Source organism: Bos indicus, chromosome 2 (genome assembly GCF_029378745.1).
Source record: "Bos indicus isolate NIAB-ARS_2022 breed Sahiwal x Tharparkar chromosome 2, NIAB-ARS_B.indTharparkar_mat_pri_1.0, whole genome shotgun sequence".
NCBI lineage: Eukaryota > Metazoa > Chordata > Mammalia > Artiodactyla > Bovidae > Bos > Bos indicus.
This window is the reverse complement of record NC_091761.1, coordinates 128,091,709-128,105,115: the sequence shown is the minus strand read 5'-3', so window position 1 is coordinate 128,105,115 and position 13,407 is coordinate 128,091,709. Positions and strand designations below refer to the sequence as shown.

The window sequence follows — 13,407 nt, the reverse complement described above, 5'->3', positions numbered from 1 at the left end:
GTGGCAAAGCAATAGGCCCCAAACCAAACACTTTCTAGAAATAATTTGAAAACACAGTGGGGAAACCTGACTGTACTCCTGGTTCTGTCATTCCCCTGCTATGTGACTGTGGGCAACTCAGTCTGCTGCCTGGGTTTCAGTTTTCTGTTTGTAAATGGGGACTCCCCTAAGATCTCTTCTCCTTTTCTATAAATATTGAGGGCCCATTGTGTGTCCATAATAGAGTGCTAGGCTTCATGGATCCAGCCACAAACCAGCCTGATGAAGGAGACTGCCAGATCCTACAGGGCAGAGCTTTTGAGACTCCCCAGCTGGCAAACCTCCCCCAAACCCTTCAGTCAGATTAGCATAATCCCAATTATTTCTTTATTTGGCCTCACCATGCAGCTTGGAGAGCTTAGTTCCCAGACCAGGGATGGAACACATGCTCCTTGCAGTGGAAGCGTGGAGTTCTGACCACCGGACTGCCAGGGAATTCCCCACACAATCCAACTTTAAAGACAGCTATACAGGTACATAGGCTGCGGTCCATGGGGTCGCTAAGAGTCAGACACGACTGAGCGACTTCACTTTCGCTTTTCACTTTCATGCATTGGAGAAGGAAATGGCAACCCACTCCAGTGTTCTTGCCTGGAGAATCCCAGGGACGGGGGAGCCTGGTGGGCTGCCATCTATGGGGTCGCACAGAGTCGGACATGACTGAAACGACTTAGCAGCAGCAGCAGCATACAGGTACAGCCACTACAGAGAATAGTATGGAGGTTCCTTAAAAAACTAAAAACGGAACTAGCATATGATCCAGCAATTGCACTTGTAGGCATAAACTCAGAGAAAATCATACTTGAGAAGGTACCTGCACCCTAGTGTTCATTGTAGCACCATTTACAATAGCCAGGACATGGAAGCAACCTAAATGTCCGTAACAGAGGACTGGATAAAGATAGAGCTCATATATTGCTCAGCCATTAAACAAGAAAAGAACAAAATTAATGCCATTTGCAGCAACATGGATGAACCTAGAGACTGTCACACTGAGTGAAGTCAGACTCAGAAAGACAAATATCATATGATTCAGCTTAATGCGTAATTTAAAAAAAAGGAGACTTTTTTGTAAATGAACTTATTTACAAACCACAAGTCACAGATGTAGAGAACCAACCAAGGGGTAGGGGAATGGGGAGGGGTAAATTGGGAGATCGGAATTGACATATGCACACTACTATATATAAAATAGATGACACTATACAGATAAAGTAGATGACTAATGAGAATCTATTGTATAGAATAGGGAACTCTACTCAATACTCTGTAATGGCCTATATTCCAAAAGAATCTAAATAAAGGGCGGATATATCTATTTGTGTAATTGATCCACTTGGCTACATAAGTAAAATTAACACAACTTGGTAAATCAACTATACTCCAATAAAAAAAAATTTAAGGCCACAAATATTATTTTAAATAAAAAAGACACCTAACGAACTCCCTGCAGTTCACATCTAGCTAGCCTGGCATGTTTGTAAAGCTCCTTCTCCCGTTCGGCCCTGGCTGAAGTGGCCTTGGTGGACCGAGGGACTGGGCTGGGCGAACTGGAACCCCAAGAAGGGCCTGGACCGGGAGAAGCGTGAGGACACGGCCAGGAAGCGCCGCCCAGCCAGTGCCCCGAGCCTGGCGCCCCTGGGGCGGCCCCCAAGGCAGGGACCGAGGGGGCAACGGGGCCCCTCCCGGGATCACCTGCGCGCGATGAGGCGGGGCCGGGGGCGGGATCCCGGGGCAGCCGGAGCCCGGGCTGCTTCTGCGGCGCTGGCGGGAGGCGGAGCGGGGCGGCGGCCGGTGCGCGGGGCTCCCCCGAACAGGTAGGAGGAGCGGGAAGTGGGGGACCCCGAGTCTCCGGGGGCACGGGCGGTCCGGCTCGGGCGCGGCGGGTCACAGGCCACCTGCCGGCCTCGATCCTCGGAGGGGAGTCGGGAGAGGAAGGTGAGGGGTCCCCAAGTCCCACCCACCCCCCCTCCCCCTTCGTTGGAGGAAGTGCCTGGGGTCTGCTCCTGGAGGGCGGTGGGCTGTGGTCCGAGTGGAGAGGAAGGTCGGTTGTCTTTTTCGGGCTTTGGAAATGGGGACGGGGCACGCGTCGCAAGCTCGACCCTCACGGAGAAGCCTGCCTTTGGGGCGTGTTAACCCGAGCATCTGGCAGGCGAGTCGTTTCCTTGTCCCACCTCCCTCACTAAGCCTTTGGCGGAGGGGCCGAGACTCCCCGGAAGAAAAGAGACCCGGCCAGCCAGGAGGTTGAAATGATTTTAAAGCACTCAGGACCTCTGTTGGCTTCATCTGTGAAATGGGCATCTGGAAGGGTCGGCCCTGTGCGGAAGCCCCTCTTGGAGGAGTATCTACAATGAAAACTCACAGCTAGGAGGAAGAACCCAGGGTTCTAGTTCAGATCAGCCAACTCAGCAGCTCTGGAGAAAGGAGGCGGGGATACGTTCTGTGGTCTGGGTACCTGTCAGGAGGAGGACATGGGTGTGTCATATACTAGGCGGGCTTCCAAGAATCTAGGAATCCCTCTAGTCTGGGAGGAGAGTCGGGAAGTTTCCTTGGAGGAAGTGGGATTAAGTGGCGCTAGTGGTGAAGAATCGGCCTGCCAGTGCAGGAGCTGCGGGAGACATAGGTTCAGTCGCTGCATGGGGAAGATCCCCTGAAGAAGACTGCCTGGGAAATCCCATAGACGGAGGAGCCTGGCAGGCTACAGTCCATGGGGTCACAAAGAGTCAGACACGACTGAGTAACGAAACAACAGCCATGAAGAAAGAAAGCATAGTGCTAAGAGCTTCTGCTTTGGAATCAGTCAGCCTGGGCGTTGGAATCCCTGCTCTGCCCCTTAAGTAAGGGTTAGTCGCTCAGTCGTGCCCTACTCTCTGTGACCCTATGGACTGCAGCCCACCAGGCTCCTCTGTCCATGAGATTTTCCAGGCAAGGATACTGGAGTGGGTTGCCAGTTCCTTCTCCAGGGGATCTTCCCAACCCAGGGATGGAACCGCTGCAGGCAAAGTCTTTACCGACTGAGCTACAAGGGAGTCTTGGGCAGGACTTTGCATTTCTCTATTGTTTGCTTTACTCTGTAAACAAGGCAATTTCTTTGACAGATTGTCAGATCCTTATCTGACTATCTGACAAGTGCTTAGGACAAGGTCTGTATATTATAGGCACTCAGTAAAAATGAGCTATTAATTTCCACCAGACTGTAGCTTCCTGGAGTCAGGGGCCACGTCTCTTTGTTCACCATTATATGGTGCCCCATGGACAGAGGAGCCTGGCGGGCTCCAGTCCCTGGGGTCACAAAAGAGCCGGATACAACTTAGAGACTAAACAACAACAAAAACAGTAGGTCTCACCGCACATTTGTTGAATGAATGAACAGTAAGTGAGTATGTAGTACCACAGTTGGCGTGTGGCAAGTAGTCAATAAACAGTGAATTTAGAGATGGCCAGGCCCTAACAGATGGGTATGGATAGGAGACGGTGGTCTAGGTGGATGGAGCGGTGTAACAGATTAAGATAAGCCCAAAGCAACAGATTTGGGGCACCCCTTCTTGAGAGGGGCAAGGGAGTAACATGATAAGCTCAGCCAGAGCGCAGAGTAGGGGAAGGCACACAGAATGCTGGAATCCTGACCTGGTGGCCACATGGCAGTAGATGGAGCAGCTGGAACTCTAGGTAGGTCAGATGCCTTTCTCACATCCTCTAAGTGTCCATCCCCAAGTTGCAGGGGCCAGGGGTGCCAAGAGACAGCAAAGGATGGCGGGTGCCTGATGAGAACGGAAGAGGAAGCGGGAAAGGGGCTCCCGTGGCCCCTTCATGGCAGTGGGACCTTTCTCACCTGGTCCTGCCGTGTCCTGGCTGCTGGTGAGATAGCTGAAGGGGGCTGTGTGGGGCCAGGAGGGCCGACCCCTCCCCCGCCCCCCACCCCCCGCGTGTGCGTGCTGAGCCAAGCTCATGGGGAGCTGGGCCAGGGGATCGTGCTGGGTCTCTGGGGAAATCTGCTCTGTGGGGAAAAGCTTATCCCCACAGCTTATCCCCACAGTCCTTTGTCTCCTCCTGTGGACCGTGGCCACTGCTGCCTCAGGCCGGGAGGGAGCTGTGTCCTCGAGGTGGAACCACTCTTAGCCAAGTGAGGAGCCTACAGCCTGTCTTACGTCCTGGCAGGCAGCCTGTTGAGGGTTCCATCTCCCTGCGGTGACTAGGAAAGCAGAGATCTGAACTGGAGGTGAGAGATTTGGGCAAACACATCAAGAGGACATGGGAAGCACTGTATCTCTCTCAAGAGCCAAGTTCAAAACATTTCCTCTTAGCACTTTCCATAATTGCTCATAATCATTGGATATCTGTGTTTCCCACTGACTTGTAAACTCAGGGAGTAAGCCTGCCGCCTTTCTCACCATATCCCTGCCTACAACAGTGCCCCTGCACATAGCAGGCATTCAGTGAATGTCTGTGGAATGCATGAACCCAGGCTGAGGACTGGGGCTCTGGGCTTTGAGAGGAGAGCTTTGATTTTCCAGAGAGAGCATCTCTTTACAGAAGTGATGTAGACACCCCAAATTCTCCCCTCCTAACCACCTCCCCACCGCCACCCTCATCTCCCATCCAATCCCCACCCCCTACCTTGAAAGGCGTGTCCCCCATCACATCTTCTGAGCCTCTGCCTTCTCTCCTGCCACCATCAGGGTCTTTTCTCAGGGAAGAATCCCCTGCTGGTAGAATTTACACCTGAGGGACAGGCCTGGACACTGTGCTGCTTCTCCCAGCCGGATAGTCAGCCCTCTAAAGACCCCCTAGGCTCTGAGAGGAGGAAAGCAACATCCAGTCTGATCCCTATCCTGCAGGATCACAGGGTATAGGAGCTACAGTTCAATTCAGTTCAGTAGCTCTGTCATGTCTGTCTCTTTGTGACCCCATGGACTGAAGCATGCCAGGCCTCCCTGTCCATCACCAACTCCCGGAGTTTACTCAAACTCATGTCCATTGAGTTAGTGATGCCATCCAACCATCTCATCCTCTGTCATCCCCTACTCCTCCCACCTTCCATCTTTCCAAGCATCAGGGCCTTTTCAAATGAGTCAGTTCTTCACATTAGGTGGCCAAAGTATTGGAGTTTCAGCTTCAGCATCAGTCCTTCTGATGAATATTCAGGACTAATTTCCTTTAGGTTGGACTGGTTGGATCTCCTTGCAGTCCAAGGGACTCTCAAGAGTCTTCTCCAATCAGCTCAGTTCAGTTCAGTCGGTTAGTCATGTCCAACTCTTTTTGACCCCGTGAACTGCAGCACGCCAGGCCTCCCTGTCCATCACCAATTCCCAGAGTTCACTCAGACTTACATCCATCAAGTTGGTGATGCCATCCAGCCATCTCATCCTCTGTTGTCCCCTTCTCCTCCTGCCCCCAATCCCTCCCAGCATCAGAGTCTTTTCCAATGAGTCAACTCTTCGCATGAGGTGGCCAAAGTACTGGAGTTTCAGCTTTAGCATCATTCCTTCCAAAGAAATCCCAGGGCTGATCTCCTTCAGAATGGACTGGTTGGATCTCCTTGCAGTCCAAGGGACTCTCAAGAGTCTTCTCCAACACCACAGTTCAAAAGCATCAATTCTTCGGTGCTCAGCTTTCTTCACAGTCCAACTCTCACATCCATACATGACTACTGGAAAAACCATAGCCTTGACTAGACGGACCTTTGTTGGTTATTGATATTTCTCCCAGCAATCTTGATTCCAGGTTGTGCTTTTTCCAGCCCAGCGTTTCTCATGATGTACTCTGCATAGAAGTTAAATAAGCTGGGTGACAATATACAGCCTTGATACACTCCTTTTCCTATTTGGAACCAGTCTGTTGTTCCATGTCCAGTTTTAACTGTTGCTTCTTGACCTGCATACAGATTTCTCAGGAGGCAGGTCAGGTGGTCTGATATTCCCATCTCTTTCAGAATTTTCCACAGTTTATTGTGATCCACACAGTCAAAGGCTTTGGCATAGTCAATAAAGCAGAAATAGATGCTACAGGAACCCTTAAAGGTAATAGAGGGCTCCTTCAGGTGAGGAAACTGGAGTCCAGAAAGGATGAGATATACCCAGTGAAGAACTGTTAGGGGAGACTCAAGTCTCCTTATCCGAGTGCTTTGTCACTACAGTGATCTGGGAGATTCTCTGGGAATATGAATACTACAACACTTCCCTTTACTTTCCAGTCTTCCAATAAAATAGAATGGAAGGTTAAAAAAGGAAAGGTTAAGTGGATTTTAAGTTGCCCAGTAAACGCTTTTAATTTAAAAAAAGAAAAAAAAAAAACCTCATATATATTGAAAATAAAGACCCCAAGTTATATATGTTCAATTTACTTTTTAAAAGATATATGTTTGATATTGGAGAAAAATAATCCAAAGCAGGAATCTCTCTAACCTTGGCCAGGTATTGCTGGCCAAGCAGTGCCTGTGCTGGGGTGTACCCTGCAGGCTACCATGCCAGGGCCTCTGCAGGCAGCCCAGAATCAGTGGTGGGTTTGTTTCTCCTGGACTACCTCCAAGCACAGAGCGCACTGCCCTATCGGTTTCTGCATCTCCATCCATCCGGCCTCCTGATGCAGTCATTGGCATCTGGGTTTCTGATATCCCACTCTTTGCTTCGGGATCTGGCAGGGTGGATCCTGCTTTGTCTTTTTTCAAAGGAGTTCCTCATCAGGACGATAGGTCCTCCGTGGGCAGGAGGAGGCAGGAAGGGAGAAAGGGGACCAAGCCAAGGCCAGAGCCTGCCAGTCAGCAAGTCTCCGTGGATTCCTCAGCAGGGCTGGGTGTCAGTACAGTTGAGGGGTAGGACCAGAGCATGGCAGCTGGGCTGGAACCTCTCCTGTGGTTTGATGCTCCCGGGGCTGGTGGCTGTAGTTTGGCCTAAGGAAGGAAAAGGGGGTGTGCCGATCTCTAAAGACAGAAGAAGCCTGTTCTTCAGCCAGCTTCCAGGCCTGTGGTGAGGAGCCTCCTGCCTGGGCTGGACACTCCTGAGCAGTTGGGGCCCTCAGCAGGGCTGCCAGGTCCTATGGTACCCAGTGGGTGGCTCGAGGAGGTGGAGGGGGCAGGGTTGGAAGCTCCTGGCATGTCAGGGGTCCGTGCAGACCCTGGATGGCCAGGGCAGCCTCAGCCAGCAGGGAGAATGGGGCGCAGAGCAGGGAGGGAGGCCTCGGTTTTTGAGCTGTGGGATTTTGTTCAAGCCACATCACCTCCCTGAGCCTCGGTTTCCCAATTTATTAAAGGGGATGCTATCCAAGGCCCTTAACTTATAAAGATGAGTTTCCCTTCCCCTTCAGAGAAGCTTGTGTCTTGGTACCTACTGAGTCAGCTGTTCGGGCCAACGAGCATCAGGGTGTTTCACTTCTTCCACAGTTCACTCATCATTCATTCATTCACTCAGTCACTCACTCATTCGTCAAGACTAACACCTGCCTCTGGCCTGTGCTGAAAGTTCAGGGAGACCTCGTTTTCCTGCTGTGTGTCTAGTTTCTTGCAGAGCCCCCAGCACATGGGGCCTGGCCTTCTGCAGCTTCCATCTGTTCCTCCACCAGGGATCATCTCTTTCAGTCTGCTGTGCAATAAAAAGCAATAGTGTGGGGCTTCCCTGGCTGTCCAGTGGTTAAGTCACTGTGCTTCCAATGCAGGGGGCGTGGGTTTGATCCCTGGTTGGGGAACTAAGTTTCCACATGTCCCGTGGCACAGCCAAAAAAAATTAACCCTACGAGGACTTCCCTGGTGGTTCACAAGTGGTTAAGACTCCACTCTCCCAATGCAGGGGGCATGGGTTTGATCCTTGGTTGGGGAACTAAGATCCCACATGCTGCACTGCATGGCGGAAAAATAAATAAAATGAATAAAAAATTAAAAATGCAGTTGTGTAACTTGTTCCCTCAGCTGCTATCCCTGATCCCCTAACGCTCCTTCAGATATTCCTAAGGTTTTAGCCTTCAGGTCTCAGAGAGAGATAAATGGTCAGTGGTTAATTCCTGCTTGCTGAGGGTTTGCTGGGGCCCACACAGCACTAAATGCGCCACATGCCTCCGTCCCTTTCCCACCCACGGCAGCCCAGGAAGTGAGTGGTTTTCCCTCGCTCGCTGCCGAGGTTCACAGAGGGCTGGGTCACAGAGCTCACCCGGGATGCCATTTTGCCTTGGTGGGCCCCTTGCTCCATAAAAAACATTCAGTTATATTAATAACTGTATTGGTACATTAAAACATTTTCTTCATCCTAAAAGTTCCTGTTTTCTTCTGATTTTGAAAGAAATAAGAAACATTTTTATGTTTCCCAAAAGTCTTGTGAGCCCTGGGCACTTGGTCTCCTGGGTCCTGGAGAGATGCAGACCCTGAGGCTAGGCAGAAGCTAGGCTGAGATTCCAGGAAGTCCTAACCTCCTCCCTGTACTGCCCTTCAGCAATTAAGAAAAAAAAAAAAGAACAGGCAAGAAACTGCAGAAAAGGGACTAGTTATCCAAACTCCTAATGCCTGTGGTGGTGTTAGTAGTTCTTTCTGGAAAATGTCACTTGGTTTATTTCCTCACCTCCCTCCCAACTCCTACCCCCTTTCTCACTATTTCTTGACCAAAACTTTTCCAAGAGCCAAGTCCACTCTGTCCTCTTTTGTGGAAACTGTAGATGCCCTACGTTGGTCTTCTCTCCAGTCTCAGACCTTAACGGTAACTGGTTTGCCCAGAGGACAAAAGAGGATTTATTTATTGTACAGAAGCAGCTCCATGTTCCTACCTAATCCCCAGAAACGATGTCATTGGTCATAGTAATAATAACAACAGCGATTCATATTTTTGAGAGCTCTCAGGGTGCTCGGCATTTGCTAATCATTTGTAATCACTTGGCATGAATTGTCTCCTGAAAACCTAACCCTATAGGAGAGTAGGGAGAAAATTGAGATATCTTGTCCGTCCTCCAGAAGAAAAGGTGGCAGAATGTGAATCTAGAATCAAGGTTGACAAATTTAGTTATCTTTAAGCATGAGGTATGTCAATTAAAGAAAAGCAAGATGATATTTTTTTCATCTCCATTTTGCAGATGAAGAAACTGAGGCTTAGAAAGACTAAGTGAGATGCTCGAAAGGCAGGACCAGGATGGGGACCTTAGTAGGGAACTAGGCTGAGTCTGTTAGTCTGCTATCAGAGCGTGAACCCCGCGAGGGCAGGGACCGTATCCCACGGTCTCCCCCATCATCTGGCACAGTGCCGTGGTACACACACTTACAGTGTGGAATGAGTGACTGACGTCTGCTCTGTTCTCTAAAGACACTTACCCGCTTTGGGTCCCTGCTCCTTGTCTTGGGACAGTCACTGCCTCCTGTCCCTGTAGTGCAGAAGTTGGCAGCTACAGCCCTGGGGGAGTCTGCTGTTGTTTTAGTCGCTAAGACATGTCCAACTGTTTTGTCACCCCATGGACTGCAACCCACCAGGCTCCTCTGTCCATTGGGTTTCCCAGGCAAGAATGCTGGAGTGGGTTGCTATTTCCTTCTCCAGGGGATCTTCTTGACCCAGGGATCGAATCTGAGTCTCCTGCATTGGCAGGAAAGTTCTTTACCACTGAGTCACCACGGAAGCCCCTGGAGCAGCTCAAAGCCCTGCTGAGATGAGGAATCAATCAAAACAGACCAAGGCTCAGGTATTCACTTGCCCATCAATGCCCTTCCAACCCCAGCCCCCACCCTAGTCTGTAGAATCCCTCCGAAGGAGTTGACCTCCTGCCAAGGCTGCTGCTCCCTGGAACTCAGAGATGAAGCCTGGCAGACACACAGGCAGCGTGCCAACCAGAAGAGAGTGGCTGAAGGAGTCTGTGTCTCTCTGCCCCCGGGCTCATTTTTTCTTTTCCAAGTGCCTCTGGCTCTTCCGCAGGGCATATTACCGGGCTGAGAGCAAGTATCCCCAGGGGAACCTGAATTCACTCACCAAAAAATTAGATGCCTAAGAAGTACAACTGTTATAAGAGACAGTAAATCAAGCAGCATATGTCATCTGAAGCAGAACGATTGAAGTAGATGGACCAAGATTTTGAAGTAAAGCATGATAATTTTATTATCTTTATTAAAAAGACAAGGGAAGACCTTTGTAGAATAATACAAGGACACGTCATAGGAGACAACCAAAGCACAAGATTAGCCATGAAACTTCCAGTTTTTGTTGGTTAACTGCTAAGGGGTGTCCCACTCTTTTGCTACCCCAGGGACTGCAGCCCCCCGGGGTCCTCTGTCAATGGGATTTTCTAGGCAAGAAGACTGGAATGGGTTGCCATTTCCTCCTCCAGGGGATCTTCCTGACCCAGGGATCAAACTGTGATGCCTGCTTGGCAGGCGGATTCTTTGCCCCTGTGCCACCAGGGAAGCCCATGGAAGATATACTACTTAAAATAAAGGACACACCTGGCAGAAGTCCTCGCCTCCCCTCTACTTAGCCTCAGGTCTAAGCACCACAGAGGAAAGCGCTCTGTTCTCACGTTCCGTAAACAGAACAGAGCTCTGCAATCCAGCCGGACCCTGTGCCCCAGCGACGAAAGAGACATTGCTGTCTCTCAGCCTGTTCCTTTCTCCACTTCTTCATTCAGAAATGCTTCACATTGCCTCATTATACGTTTTGGGCCAATATGGCTGTCAAATTAACTCTGAATCAGGCTCTGGCACAAAAGAAAAAAAAAACAAATTTGTAGTGAAAAAAAAATAAAGGACACAATAGATGGTTAAAATATCAGGTTGGATACAACTGAATTAACATTTCCCAGCTGGTGCTAGTGGTAAAGAGCCTGCCTGCCAATGCAGGAGACATAAGAGACGCACGTGGGTTAGATCCCTGGGTCAGGAAGATCCCCTGGAGGAGGGCATGGCAATCCATGCCAGTATTCCCCTAGAGAATCCCATGGACAGAGAATCCTGGCCAGGCTATGGTCCATAGGGTCACAAAGAGTCAGACACAACTGAATTGACTTAGCATGCATGCATTCAGTAAAGAGGAAAATCAGATTGAGAACTGTCCCAGAAGGAAGCAGGAAAAAATAAAAAGATAACAAATGAAAAAGAAAATCAAAGAGAGACGGAGAGTAAAAGTAGGTGTCCTGAAAGGAGAGAAGACAAAAAATGCAGAATAAGGAAGAACTTAAGAAATAATAGAGATTAAATGTTTCAGGATTAAAGGAAAATGAATGAAATCAGACTGAAAGGACTCATGGAGTCGCCAACAGCAGAAAAATCCACACAAAATATCGTGATAAAATTGAAAATCTGAAAGACAAAGAGGAAGGGCAGAGAGAAATAGCCTCCCTTACAAAGTGCCAAGATTTAGACTGATGTTATACATCTCAATAACAACACTTGATCAAGGAAGTCAAAGAATAATGTTATTATAAGAATTGAAAGAAGACAGCCCTTTCAATCCAGAATTTTAAAGGCAGCCAAATCGTCATTCAAACATGAGGTCATACTAAAAATATTCTTAGACAAATAAAGCCTTAGAAGGTGGAACACACAAAGACCCACATTGAAAATACTCTGAAGGAACTACTTAAATAATAAAAGAAACAAACCCAGGAGCTGCTGCAGGAGCTGTCGGAAGTCAGGGGTCAATGCAAGAAACAGAAATAGAAATCAGCATTATTGGTAGGAAGGGATTTTATGCACCCGATTCTTTTAAAATATTGGAAAGGCCAGAGGCTTCCAAAACACTGCAGACTGGAGAGCTCTGGCACCTGCCATAGTCAGGAAGGCGAAGGAATCATGAAGCTTCGTGGAACTACTGAATTTAAGGATACATGACCACGGTCATGTGATCCAGGGATCCAGACGCTGGTCTGCTGTAACTACCTGGATTCTGAATCTCAGAGTCTGGCTACAACACTCACTCCATCTTTTTAAACAGAAGACCTGCCTTGGGACCAGACAATTTGGGAGGTAACACTGTCCAGCTAGAATGACATTGATCTGTTTCATCTAATTTATTTTGTTGCTTTCTATTGATGGCAAGTTTTCCATTTTCAGAAATAATAAAACATTTCTGTTTACAGGTTATTTTTTAATGTTTTAAAAGAAAAGTCGGTCCAGGGATCTCAAGCCATCATAATTGGTGCAAACAATTATTATAAGTAGTCAGAGGTGGAAGAGGTATCCTGGGGAGGAGAAGACAGTCGGGTGTCATGACCAAGGAAGGTTTAGATTGGGGTAGCATTGGGAAGACGGCACTGGAGGAAAGGCCAATGTGCTGATTGTCTGTCCCTGTGTAACCAGCTGCTCCAAGACTTAGTGGCCTGATAGCTCTAAGGTTGAGCGGACTCAGTGGAGAGGTCCTCACTTGGGGTCTGACACGTGGTTTCTGCCTGACATTCACGTCTCAAGGCTCAGCTGGTCTGGGTGTCTATGGTGGCTCACTCATGTGGTGGCTTAGTGACACGTGGCTGTCAGTTGAGAGCACAGCTGGGGCTGTCAACTAGCACATCTACCCATGGCCTCTGCACAAGCCTGGGGCTTCTCAGAGCATGTCAGCTGGGTTCCAAGAAGGAGCGAGCATTTTTAGAGGCAGGAAGCAGAAGCCTCCCTGAAGGGCTTTAACCCCAACAGCCAGTATCACTTCTGCCATATCCTAGGGGTCCCAGCAGTCATGGGGCCCACCTAGATTCAAGGGAGTAGAGAAACAGACTCCATCTCTTCAGTGGGGAGATAACTGTGCAGCTAGTAATAGCTTCCCAGTGTGGGAGGCACAGGTGAGGCATGGGTGAGTTTAGGGAGACAGGAAGTCACTCATTCCCTGCCTAGGGTTGGGAAGAAAGGGAGGAGACAGGTGCTGGTGGATAAAACTGGAAAAGGTTCATGGAAGACTTTGGTTGATAAGACAGAGAATGATGGTTTTATTCTGTGACCAGACAGAAGTAGATGGATAGTACTGGAATAAAAGAGAGACACCATGCAGAAGGCCAAGGTCTCAGCAATTTTTTCTCCAACAAAGGATCCCTAGGGGAGACAGTAGTAGCTTCTGTTTCTTTACAGTAGAATATCCCAGCAGCATGAAGGAGTGGAAAATACACACACACACACACACACATACACACACACACACACACACACTGCCCTCAGTCCACTAAGCACTTGTTAGACAATTATTGTATGGCAAGTGCATGGCCAGACCAGGCACTGTGGAAAGAAGTCTATGATTCAGAAACCACTGGGCTGTCCTGCAAATTCTGCTATTTCTACATTCATTCTATAGCTTCTATTCTCCTCTTGGACTCTTCATTGCCCCTAAATCCTTTGCAAGGACAATGAAAAAGCAAAAAGATAGGACACTGAAAGATGAACTCTCCAGGTGGGTAGGTGCCCAATATACTAACACCCGGTTGAGGATATGACTG

At 49.0% G+C, this 13,407-nt stretch overlaps 1 protein-coding gene across 1 annotated transcript in view; it reads left to right on the top strand.

Moving 5' to 3' along the window:
- Positions 1 to 1,749: 1,749 nt before the first annotated feature.
- NCMAP (non-compact myelin associated protein) overlaps positions 1,750 to 13,407 on the top strand; it is a 48,187-nt gene continuing 36,529 nt past the window's right edge. The window contains exon 1 of the mRNA XM_070776448.1: positions 1,750 to 1,856. The gene's annotated coding sequence lies outside the window, so the exon portion shown is untranslated. The remainder of the gene's footprint in view (positions 1,857 to 13,407) is intronic.